Source organism: Bidens hawaiensis, unplaced genomic scaffold (genome assembly GCF_021521415.1).
Source record: "Bidens hawaiensis isolate Kalapana, Puna unplaced genomic scaffold, B.hawaiensis_p1.1 tig00046147_1, whole genome shotgun sequence".
In the NCBI taxonomy this organism is placed as follows: Eukaryota; Viridiplantae; Streptophyta; class Magnoliopsida; order Asterales; family Asteraceae; genus Bidens; species Bidens hawaiensis.
The window spans coordinates 1-13,084 of record NW_027505970.1 but is presented as its reverse complement, the minus strand read 5'-3'; the positions used below and the strand labels follow the sequence as shown (position 1 = coordinate 13,084).

At 36.6% G+C, this 13,084-nt stretch overlaps 3 pseudogenes; all 3 read left to right on the top strand.

Moving 5' to 3' along the window:
* The first annotated feature begins 1,168 nt into the window (after positions 1-1,168).
* Positions 1,169-1,882, top strand: LOC143616180 (G-type lectin S-receptor-like serine/threonine-protein kinase SD2-5 pseudogene; annotated as a pseudogene).
* Positions 1,883-3,154: 1,272 nt separating this feature from the next.
* Positions 3,155-4,287, top strand: LOC143616179 (F-box protein At5g07610-like; annotated as a pseudogene).
* Positions 4,288-5,885: 1,598 nt separating this feature from the next.
* LOC143616186 (G-type lectin S-receptor-like serine/threonine-protein kinase SD2-5) lies at positions 5,886-8,366 on the top strand (annotated as a pseudogene).
* Positions 8,367-13,084: the final 4,718 nt, after the last annotated feature.

Sequence of the window (13,084 nt, the reverse complement as noted above, 5' to 3'; positions counted from 1 at the left end):
TTTCATCCTTTGATTTAGTAACTTGATTAAGGGAGGGATTGGTTCCCTACTCCCTAATCTTTTTAATCGTTACCCGCAGAAAGAGTCATAATGAACACCTCGCATGTTCATTGAGCGGCTTTAAATATTAAATTTAATATTTAAACATGAGAAGGAAACGTGGCTCAATTTATATTCATTAAAGATGCTCGACAACATTTTTAAATTACTATGCTTTAGCTACAATTAGTTATTGGTCTAACATGGTTCCTCAAATAGTCAATTGTAGCATTAATTTATAAAACGTGATCATACTGGTCGGTGTAGCACTTTATTTTTCGAATCGTTCAGACTGATTTTAAAACATGCAACATTATGCTATAATTAACTTGTGGAAAAAATGGCATTTGCTCGGGTAATCAACAATGTAGTTGTCCCAACACAAAACATTTTAGAGCGGTGGACGATCGCCAACTTAACCTGGGTTGATTAGAAATTACCCCACTCACATGTAATTCTACACAAGATCATGATTTTATCAAACTCGAGAAAGTCGACTACTTCACCTTTGATCCCAGCATGGAGGGGGTGGATATAGAGACTTGCAAAAGAGCATGTCGAAACAATTGCTCATGCAAAGCAGTTTTTTTCCGGTATGCTTCAAATGCTTCGGATGGATATTGTTTTTTACCTTCAGAGATATTTACAATGAAGACTATTACTGCAGACGGTAATTTTACAGCTTACATAAAAGTCCAGAATGATAAATCATCTCATGATCAAGTTGCAATAGTTGTTGGCTCTACAATTGGAAGTATTGTGCTTATACTTGTGGTGGTCATAGGGTTTGTTGCATATATAGTCCACAAGCGAAAAAGGAATGTTGAAATGGAGGAAGAGTATTTAGATCAAGTTCCAGGAATGCCAAATAGGTTTTCTTATCAAGAACTAATAACCGCCACAAAGAATTTTAGTAATAAGCTTGGCGAAGGAGGATTCGGATCGGTTTTCGAGGGGAGTCTCAAAGATGGCTCCAAGGTTGCAGTAAAATGTCTTGGAAGGTCTTGCCCATGTTAAGAAATCATTCCTAGCTGAGGTTCAATCGATTGGAAGCATTCACCATGTCAATCTGGTTCGACTCAGAGGATTTTGCACATGTAAATCACAACATTTTCTCGTGTATGAATATATGAGTAATGGGTCATTAGATAAGTGGATCTATCATGGAAATCGAGAACACGTACTTGAATGGGAACGCAGAAAGAAAATTATTGTTGATATAGCCAAAGGGTTAGCATATCTCCATGAAGACTGTAGGCAAAAAAATGTGCATCTTGATATTAAACCTCAAAACATACTTCTTGACAATGATTTCAATGCCAAAGTATCTGATTTTGGGTTATCTAAACTCATTGACAAAAATGAAAGTGAAGTGATGACTACCATAAAAGGAACCCCTGGCTGTCTGGCTCCAGAATGGCGAAGCTCAGTTATCACTGAAAAGGTGGATGTCTACAGTTTTGGGATCGTTCTCCTGGAGATCTTATGTGGCAGGAAAGTTTATGATAGGTCTCAGCCAGAAAAAAGCGCGCATTTGCTTGACGTCTTTCAGAAATGCTGGGAGCAAGGAACATTGTTAGATATGGTTGACAGACAGATTGAAGATATGCAGGTACACAAAACAGAAGTGATGGAGATGATGAAAGTGGCTGCATGGTGTTTACAAACAAATTTTAAGAGACGACCGTCAATGTCATCAGTGGTTAAGGTGTTAGAAGGAGGAATGGATGTTGAATCGAACTTGGATTACAACTTCATAGATCCAATAATTCATAGGACAGAAGATGGTGACGAGAAATATATTACACAATTGTCTGCATCTCTTCTCTCAGGGCCAACATAAGTAGCCATGAGCTTCTTGTGGATCATTTGATCGTTGTGTACTAGTGTTTTTAATGTTTTTCTGTAATTTTTAATATAATCTGACATGTTGGTTAGGTAAACTTATTATATACACATGGACATCTATATCTAGCTTGTTCCCTGATACATTCATGTAATTTTAGGTTCTGTTACTGATGTTTAAAGTGGTTGTGGATTTGGAGTGCTTCCTTGTGGTCTATAGTTAATTTTAGTTGTGGTCTGATTTCTTGCGGGTGTTTGTGATATGATTTATTGTTTGAGGATTGCAATGGTCTGTGGGAAGTCCAGTTGTGTTTATTTTGGTACGATGCTGACGGTTTGTGGGTCTGTCTATCTTGGTATTTCAGCTTTTTTGATTTTATTCTTTTATATGTTTTGCTGTTTTTTTGAGGATACAGGTCATATTGTTGCTTCCGATAAAAAAAGTTCCTTTAGAATCGTTCTCTTAGAAGAACGCCGACACCTACTCTATAATTTTAAATCTGTTGGGGACAGGAAATGTTTTATATATGGTTACATAAACAGTGAAGTTAGTGATGAAATTGGGTTGTTGAAGATTTGAGTAAAAATTATTAGTCAATATTAGTAACTGTATCTTTTTCTCAGAATCACCAATTAAGTTAACTAATGCATATAATAACTGAAACTAAATTAATTTTGAGAAATAGTTATTATCAGTTTACATTTATAAATAAAAATTTATAATTATTAAATATGTTCCACAAAAGAAAAAAAGAAAGAGTTGTCTGTAAGCGGGTCCAACTAGTGGTTAATCCACACGGCAACTTCTGCCTCAAATGAGTCAACTATAGCATTGACTTGACTTGTTCAAGACTTCATTAAGTAACGTATTGTAACAAAACCTAATAGAACGATGCACATTTGATCGGTATTGGCTAGGTTCATAAATCATAACGATGAGGACAATAAACACGAAACGGAGAAGAAAATAATAATATTCGCATTCGTATAACTTATGATAAAAAAAAACTTAAAATGACTTGTAGTCAGTTGGTATAATCCTTGTGGCCGGGATGCGAGCTCGTTTAAGTTCGAGCTCCTGACTCGATTACAGCCCTAAGTTCGACTTGCGGCGCCAAACCATGTTTTTTTATCTCCACATAAATATAATATTATATATAATAATATGTAAAGTTTAGTAAGCCTAACAACAAAGCAACAATAAGTACACAAACATTCGTCTAGTTTACACAGTCTATATGAATTTGCTGCTTCTTCTTGAAACCCGAAAATGGTGAACACCAAAGACAAAATGAAGAAACCCCATCTAGACGATACTGATCATCAGTCGACTCCTCCATCTGGAGCTTTGATTGGTTCCATCGATGGCCTTTTAACCAAAATCTTGCTTGGGCTCCCTCTTTCCTCCATAGTTCGGTTCAAATCTGTATCTAAACACTCGGGTTTGCTTTTTACTCAGAGATATTTCATAGGCAAGTATGATAAACTTCCTGGTTTTTTTTACTGAAAAGATATATGTTCCATATGATAATGAAAACCCGCACATTCCTTTTCGTAGTCTCGATTTCTACTTTGATTCTCAAGGTGTCAAAACCTTGCAATCTTGTAATGGATTACTACTTTGTTGTAGAGAGCGAGGACGAATAGGTGATAATAAATATTATGTATTTAATCCCACCACCAAGCAATTGGCAATCATCCTGTCGGTCCCTGAAGGTTATAATGCCCGTAAAACCATCTGTTTTATGGGCCTGGCGTTTCATCCAACAGATTGCGTTCACTACAAAGTTGTTTGTATTCTACAGCCTGACAAGGGTCTATTTCAGATTCAAAGCTACTCATCTGATATAGGGAAATAGATGACTTGTAACGAATCTTTCTCTACGGATTGGCCTCTCTTCGGCAAAGCAGTTTACTGGAAGGGAGCCATTCACTGGGGCCCCTCTTTTCGCAATTGCTTATACTTATAAATCAAATCTGAACAACTGCAAACGATGCCCTTACCGGAGGAGATGACGTCTTTTGAAGCAAATACAATGTATTTTGGGGAATCAAGAGGCCATCTACATTTAATAGCGGCAGCTGGTTTTGATAGAACCAGTTTATACATGAATGTGTATGAGATGTTGAATGATCATTCAGGGTGGTTTGTCAAGTATCAAGTAGAACTTGCTGATCTTAGGTGTGCTTTCCCATCAACTCTCTCCTTATGATTTCAATGTCATCGATGTGGTTAGAGGTGAAAAGGAAGAAGATACATTCATGGTGCTGAAAGTTCCTGGGAAGATTGTAAGGTACAATATTCATGACAAGAGTTTTAAGAAGATATCAAATCTCACTAACTACGCTTATAGAAAATACTCAGTTGCTCATCGTTATACCGAACTGTTAGCTCCTTTCTAAAAGACAATTCTGTTTATTGCAACTTTTGGTTATTAAAGTGTGACTAATTAACTGAATGTTGTATGTGGCTCCTGCTTTTAGTTTGTTTTGTATTTTGTGGGAATTCATATTATTAGAACTGGTTATCTGGTTATCTGATTGTTGATTTTTAAAGTGCTCAAAAAATTTATATTTAAACTGTCAGTTGTTTACATGTAAAATAAGTTGTTTTGTATAGACAATTCTAGTTTTTTGTTCTAGAATTTTAGAGCATATGCTGGAAAGGCTTCATGGTTTCATTTACATGATTGACTCTTGAAAGTTAAAAGTCAAACAGATCCTTTTAAGGTCAAACAAAATAAAAAACTACCTACAATCTAACTTCTATTTTCTAGTTTACTTCCTATGCCGATCGGATCAACAACCCTCATGAGTCAGCAATGCTTCTGACATAAGAAACAATAATGTTGATATAAACATCAGGAACATTAGAACCTGCACATTGAAAATATTAACGATGATTTTCGACCAGTTGGGAAAGAACAACGTTCTTTAAACATGTTGATACTATTAACTATTAAGGGATGATATTTACATTGTTTAGTGGAGTTGGTTAGGGTATGATTATTATAAATAGGGACATTGATTACTTTCATGATAATGGTCGCCGGCAACAACAATACTGATAGAGAAAGCCTCCAACAGCAGACCCGAATCCCTTCATCCAGCATATACCGTTACCAAGTAGGTGCAAGGGTATACCAGCAAAGGTTCTGCTTCTATTAGTAGTTGATGCTTTGGAATAATATTATTAGCAACTACAATGGAAGTATAATAGATATGCTGTTGATATTACTGGTTGATTGGTGGATAACTGTGGTTCAATTGGCAGACAAATGTTAACGGGAAGTTAAAATTTAAAACTAAGATTTTGATCTCATTTTGACCCATTTGACTATTAGTGGATCGGTTAAATGGATTGGGAGCGGTCTATAAAAATCTGATTTTGATCTGAACTATTTTGTGACAGCAGCTCGAGATTATGTGTGATGAAGGTTTAATTAGATAGCTCCTTTTGGTGGATGTCAAATTTGGTCAAAATAATTTATGGATATGTAGGAATGTTACTACCAATTTAAACAAGGTATTAAATTAGATAATTATTAAAAGCTGCTCAAATATGCAATTTCAGTAGGAATTACTTCTGGTGCAATATTGCTTATAGCTGGATGCTAAAGGTTAATAGAAGTCAAAAGTCGATGGTCATAGAAAGTCAACCGTCATCATGTGACAGTAACTGTCTAAAATCCAAATGATGTTTGGGTGAATACTGTTAGTGATGAGATTGGGTTGTAGAATATGATTTGAGTAATAATTATAACTATTAGTTAATATTAGTGACTTTATATTTTTATTAGGATCAGTTTATATCTATAAGTAAAAATATTATAATTATTAAATATGCTCCACACAAACATTTTTATGATTGCAGAGTTGTATGTAAGTGGATCCAACTAGTGGTTAGTCCACACGCCAACTAATTTTGACTCAAATAAGTCAACTCTAGCGTTGGCTTGACTTGTTCAAGACTTATCAACATATTGGGTACTTTGTATCATGAGTTCTTCATGGGTTCTGCAGTGTTCTTCAACATGATAGCATCATGGATTAGTAATTTCTTCATTGGATTTTCTCTAATTCTTATGTTATCACGCACTGCTCAACCTTTTGAATCGTATCAAACAGCAAATCTATCCACTACATGGACCAATAATTACCCGGATTTCCAACCTATGCTCATTAAAGAAACCAACATAACTTCATTCTACTGTGGCTTCGTCTGTGCTGGATATTGTCCCGCCTTTTACTTTGCCATTGTAATTGCTCCGACGATTGAATCAGACCTTCAGCAACCTGTGATCGTTTGGTCAGCGAACCACAACTACCCGGTAGGGATTTATGCGGTACTGAATTTCACTGCAGCCGGAGAATTGGTCCTAATGGAGGTAGATGGAAGCATAATTTGGACCACCAACACTGCTGGAAAATCAGTTGTTGGAATGAACCTAACTGAGACCGGAAATCTGGTGTTGTTCGATGACCAGAACTCAATAGTTTGGCAATCTTTGATCACCCAACAGACTCTTTGTTACCTGGCCAAAAGCTCTTTACAGATCAACAACTGAAATCTAGTGTCTCTTTAGACAATTCATCAGAAGGTATGTATTCAATACAGGTCACGGATAATGGGTTGTTTGCTTATGTTGACTCAAACCCACCACAAGCCTATTTCAGTAGGCTGGTCTATCACAAAGATACAAATACAGGAAGAAGATACATGATGTTCTTGAATGGGAGTTTGTCATTTTTTTTATATTCTTTTAAGCCAGGTGATCCTTACGGTGTTATTGACGTACCTCAAGCGTCATCAGCTCAGTATATGAAACTCATGCCAGATGGGCATTTGAAAGTGTTTGAATGGAACCATGAAGTATGGACAGTGGTAGCTGATCTTACTGCGGATTTTCTTGATGAGTGTAGTTATCCTTTGGCTTGCGGAAGAAATTCCATATGCTCGACTAATCAACAATGTAGTTGTCCCACAATAGAATATTATAAACCATTGAACGACCGCCAACCTAATCAGGGATGCTCTGAAATTACTCCTCTCTTGATTAATTCTACACAAGACCAAGATTTTATCATACTTGATAACATCAAGTACTTCACCTCTAATGCCGACATGGAGGGGGTGAATGTGGAGACTTGCAAACAAGCATGTCTGAACGATTTCTCATGTAAAGCAGCTTTTTTCCAGTATCATCCTTCAAACGTTTCAAGTGGGGAATGTTTTCTACCTTCAGAGATATTTACAATGAAGATTGTTGATCCACATCATATAAGTGTATTAGCTTTCATAAAAGTCCAGAATGTTTATGTTAGATCACATCATTTTGCAACAATTATAGGTTCTACGATTGGAGGTTTTGCAGTTCTGCTTATTGTGGTCATAAGATTTATTAAGTACCAAGTCAACAAGCGAAAAAGAGAATTGAAAATGGAAGAAGAGTCTTTAGATCAAGTTCCAGGAATGCCGATCCATTTTACCTATGAACGGTTAAGAATAGCCACATATAATTTTACTCAAAAGCTTGGTGAAGGAGGATTTGGATCGGTTTTCGAAGGCACTCTAGGAGATGGCACCAAGATTGCAGTAAAATGCCTTGAAGGCCTTTCACACATTAAGAAATCATTCCTAGCTGAGGTTCAATCTATTGGCAGCATTCACCATGTGAACCTGGTTAGACTTAGAGGATTTTGTACATGGAAGTTACAAAGATTTCTTGTGTATGATTTCATGAGTAACGGGTCATTAGATAGGTGGATTTATCATGGAGTCCGGGAACAAATACTTGAATGGGAATGTAGAAAGAAAATCATTCTTCAAATAGCCAAAGGTTTAGCATATCTCCATGAAGATTGCAGGCAGAAAATTGTGCATCTTGATATCAAACCTCAAAACATACTTCTAGACAACGATTTCAATGCCAAAATATCCGATTTTGGATTATCTAAGCTCATTGACAAAAGTCAAACTGAAGTGATGAGTACCATTAAAGGAACACCTGGCTATATCGCTCCTGAGTGGCGGACCTCAATTATCACTGAAAAGATGGATGTTTACAGCTTTGGGATCGTTCTCCTAGAGATCTTATGTGGCAGGAAAATATTTGATAGATTTCAGCCGGAAGAAAGGTGGTACTTGCTCTTTGTCTTTCAGGAATTTTGGGAGCATGGAACATTGTTAGATATGTTTGATGAGCACAGTGAGGATATGCAGGAACACAATACAGAAGTGGTGGAGATGATGAAATTGGCTGCATGGTGCTTACAAACAAACTTTAAAAGAAGGCCTTCAATGTCGTCGGTGGCTAAGGTGTTGGAAGGAGGAATGATTGTTGAATCGAACTTGGATTATAACTTCACAGATCCAAGACTGCAAAAAAACAATAGTCAAGAGAAAGAGTCAACAGCATTGCTACCTTCTATTCTATCTGGGCCAAGGTGACTGGATCATTTATATGCTTTTGTATTTTGTCTTTAGAACACATGCTCTTTTTCGACTTTATAACAAACTAAATTTACTTTATGCTTCTATTATATTATTTTTGTTGTGAGTACAGATTAAAATGGTTGAAATAAATTCAAATTGTTATGTTTTTTGCTGCTTAAACTATGTCACTTTCCTGCATTCACTGGTAATGATTAGCTCTTTGAGTATCAAATAATCTGAGGATCAAAGCCATCCTCTTTGGAGGAAACAAGGAGCCATAGTTGCCTTCTTCTATAGTAGAACATGCACCTTTTTACCTTTTTATTAAATTGTTAAATCGATGGATTGCCATTTACCATTCAACCTGTAGTTGTTTGCTCAGCCAACCGACACAATTTGGTCAGGCACAGTAGACCACTGAATCTCCCTGCAGCCAACCAAGAAATACGTTATTCAGGTAAAGGAAACTGCTTATGGTCCATTTGGGTCTATTAAAAGTATATACCTTATATAACGGGTTAATTTGGTCTACCTAATATATACAAATTGTTAAACTAGGTCATCATTGTAAAACTTTATAACTTAAAACGGTCCAAACGAGCAACCACCACCCACCACCATAACGTTTTTTGTGTCACTTAAGCAGTGACTCGCATTGAAGAACAAGAATGGTACTAAAAGACTGATATGCATATGATGGAAAGGCTACGGCCATGGAAAGCCTCAAAATAAAAGAATATGTTGTACAGAAGGCCTCCTCTGGTGACAAAGTTACTTCACATCAAGCTAGTCCAAGAGACCCATGACTCAAGCCGTCAACAACTAAAACTTGGTCTACAAAACATATGATTTCATTAATAATAATAATAATAATAATAATAATAAGAAGAAGAAGAATCATAAACGGCGGCTTCCTCATTTTCTAGTTTCTACAACAAGCCTTAAACAGGTGGTGATTCTTGTTAAACCTTAGACAACTGAATCAAGAACACCAAACACGATATTGCATAAAACGTTTATGCGACTCTTTTCATTAATAAATAAACAATAACAAGATACCATACTCCTAATGAGGGGGTTATATAACACCCAATACCATACTCCTACTCAAACAAGGAAACATAATAATACTAGACTTCCAATTTATTTGATAATAAATAAAATATAACTATGACACCAAGTTATTCAGCTTGGTCCTGAACTTTGGATCTCTACCAAACCGTCCATTGAGATCTTCCGTACCACCCTTATACTTTTCGTATTAACCATTCGGGTCCTTCAAGTTGGTATTGCACCAAGTTTTACACTCCCTCTCAATACCAACTTCCATTGTTCCTCCAAGATCCTTCATACCTTGTAACGATCACACCTCTTTGAGCTTTATTTTTGGATTGGACTTCATAACACTACATTCAGGTTTTTTTTTCTTGGTTACAAATAAGTTAGTTTCAAGATTACCACTATTTAGAACTGCATCACCCGGTTTCAGATAGGAAACTATTTTTGCTTTCTCAACCTCATGACCAACTATCATGGTACTCAAAGCAATTCGTTCATCTTCACTTGGTGCATGCTCCCTTTCGAACTAAACTTCTTCATTCGTTCGTTCATTCGGATCACCCCGAACTTTGCATGAACCTCATGCAAACTCCAACGTCAACTTTGTTGGTTTCTTGATCATCAACCTTTTCTGTTCCACCATGACAACCCGTAACATGAGACAGAGCTACCTCCTCGTGCACTTCTTCTAACACGGTTTCTCTCTCGTCTTGTTCGGTTACTGTCACGATTACGTCTTGATCAACCATACTTTCTTCTTCAACTACAACATCCCATCATCTTTATTCAAAATAAGTAAATAACAATAGATGATTCCAAGGTTACCTTTAACGGATTCGAATCTGGCACTACTTCCTAACTTGTCCACCAACAGGAGCCTTCTTCAAACCATTCATCTACCAAGTTCGGTTGGAATTCGGTGTCAACTGTGTATTTTTCTTGAACCTCGGCCATATTAGCCTCCACATCCCACGGTTCATCTTCTTTAACGGCAGCTGCATTACCTTCCTCCCTAGGTTCTCGACAATATTTTGCCATATGCCCTTTTTTGTCCACAGTTATGGCACCTAAAAGGAAAATGCTTTGGTTGGTACCTTGATTCCTTGTCTCGGTTGTCTTCATCCGATGAATCTTCTTTAGAGTTGTCAACCTGACCCTTTCGGTTCCATTCTTTCTTCATAGATCGGTCATGTTTCTCGTTCTACTAATACTTACTTTTGCCTTTCTCACCATTATGGTTCCGATTTTTATTATACCGACGCCTCTCCTTTCTTTCGACATACAAGGCTTCGCTCTCGGTTTTAATCGACACATTGGCTAACTGTTTTGCTAAGGCTTCTTGTCCGGCAAAAATATTCTCAAACTCGGTTATACTCGGTTGGGTCGCCCATCCTTGAATAGCGGTAACGAAGCTACGATACTCCGGCATTAAATCGTGGATGAATATCCACTTCATACGAGAATCGCTAACCCGAGATTGTGGATCGAGTTCTCCAATCTCGCGACGCAAATTCTTCACTTTACGAAAATTTTGTGAAATAGGAAGATCACCTTGAGAAAACGTCATCAACTCACCTTCGACTAGTTGCAATCGAGCATCATCCTTCTTCGTGAATAAGGTCTCTAGCGTATCCCACACTTGCTTTGGGTATTCGAGATCTTGAATGTGATCAAGAACATCATCATCAACCGTTGTCTTGATGATAAACATCGCCCGACCCGCTTTCACTTGCCATTTTGTGACACTCATCAATTTCAGGTTAACTCCGTTAATCCAAACTCCGTCAATTCAAACTTAAGATCACTAGAACTATAACGCACATCCCATTACATTTAAACTAGGGTTTTAAATGACGCTTGACAATCACTACACATGTAGTCTTTCGGGATTGCACCGAAACGCAAACGAGTTGACTCGAACCATTGGTGAACAAACGAAAAATATCAAAACGACAAATAATTGATAATAATGTGTTAAGTTATATGCTACTTGATATTTATACATAGAACACAAAATTCAAGAGTCAAGAGTTATTATTTACACTAGAAATTTAATAACTAGAAGTAGAGGGGTCATTGTGTAACATAATTATTATTAATTAATAACAAAACCCTACACTCCCTTCCCCCCTCCCAAACCCGATCGGCCTCTCTCCCTCTCCCTTCCCCTTGGCTGCCGTAACCCCCCCCCCCCACACACACACACGTACAAGGATTTTCAAGTTTGGTTGAAGAATTAAGGTGCTAGGAAGGTATTAACAACTACTCTATGCATTCTAGGTGTTTAATTTTAATATTGAATGGGTTAATCAAAACCCTAATTCTCGAAAATTGATGATTAAGATGAGTTAGGGTTTGATTATATGCTTGATGATGATTTGTTAGTGAATTGATAAATAGTTGTGTCATTGTTGCTTGTTAATCACTTGTTCTTTGATTTTAAACTTTCAAGAAAAACCCTAACTATGTGTGTAATGTGAAATTGATATGCATGGTTGGTTAATCTTGTGTCTAGAGTGTTATATGCATGGATTATGATTCATAGATTGTTGTTATGTTGAGTTTTGATGAAACTGGTACTGGACAGATTGTTAAATTGATGTTTAGACGACTGTAACTGAATGTTAATGTGGTAATTGGTCAAAATTGATAACACTACAGTGTACTAGGTTGAGTCTAGTTTCTAAAAAGTCCAAGTTTGTAATTTTTGGACGTGTAAAAGTTAACTTTTATTATTTTACAAAACTGAAGTACAAGTCTGAATTGTGAGGTCTGCTGTTAGGCTGTTTTGTAATTATCATATCTCATAAACTACAAGACCAAATGGGTTAGTTCCACTTCTGGAAGTTAAAATATTGAGTTAAGAATCTAACCCAATTGGTCTTGAATTAATTGAATTTACCATTTAACGGTAATAGCAAGTATCATTCTGTTGCGCATGATTTTGACTGCTGTGAGTTTACTGTAATGTTTTGGTCTTTGTGAGAAAATATGTTGAATAAAAATACAATAAAAATAGTTCTGGAAACCTAACTCATCTGTGCTTTTGTGACGATTTTTGGTGAATTAATTGATATGTTATGATCTGTTGAATAGAGTAATATTTCAAGTAGAAATCTGTCTTGATAAAAACTAGCTGCTGAACTATGTGAAAATACATGAAACGTGCTTGTTGTTAGATAATTGCTATGTTTTTGACTAAATTGCCCTTGTGGGGAATGATTGCTAGTAATATACAATGTTAGTACTTGATACTTAAGTAGTTGTTTACACATGTAACGTGTCACCAATGTGTTTGTCGAGTCACACATAATTCACAAACGAAACACGAAACGTATCTCATGCATAGGTATTATGTGCCGAGTCTAGAGACTCAATAATAGTTTAAATACTTAGAAAATCTCATTTCTGTTTTAGAGCACCAGTGAGGATTTTCTGTGACGCGCATCTCTCGGATTTGTTTTAGAATTCTTGCAAACAGTGAGTTTCACGTTCCCCTTTTACTCTTTTAAACGCTTTTTATTTGGGGAAGATAACATACTCCAAAACGCTTTAGATTTTGTTATTAGTTATATATCACTTGTAAGGCTAAGTGGCAAACGAACCAACTAAAGTCCTTCATAACATCGAACCGTTTAGTATTTGTATAATAGCGAGTCACTGTTGAGTAGTACTACTGGGTCTGACAAACCCCACCCAACTCTA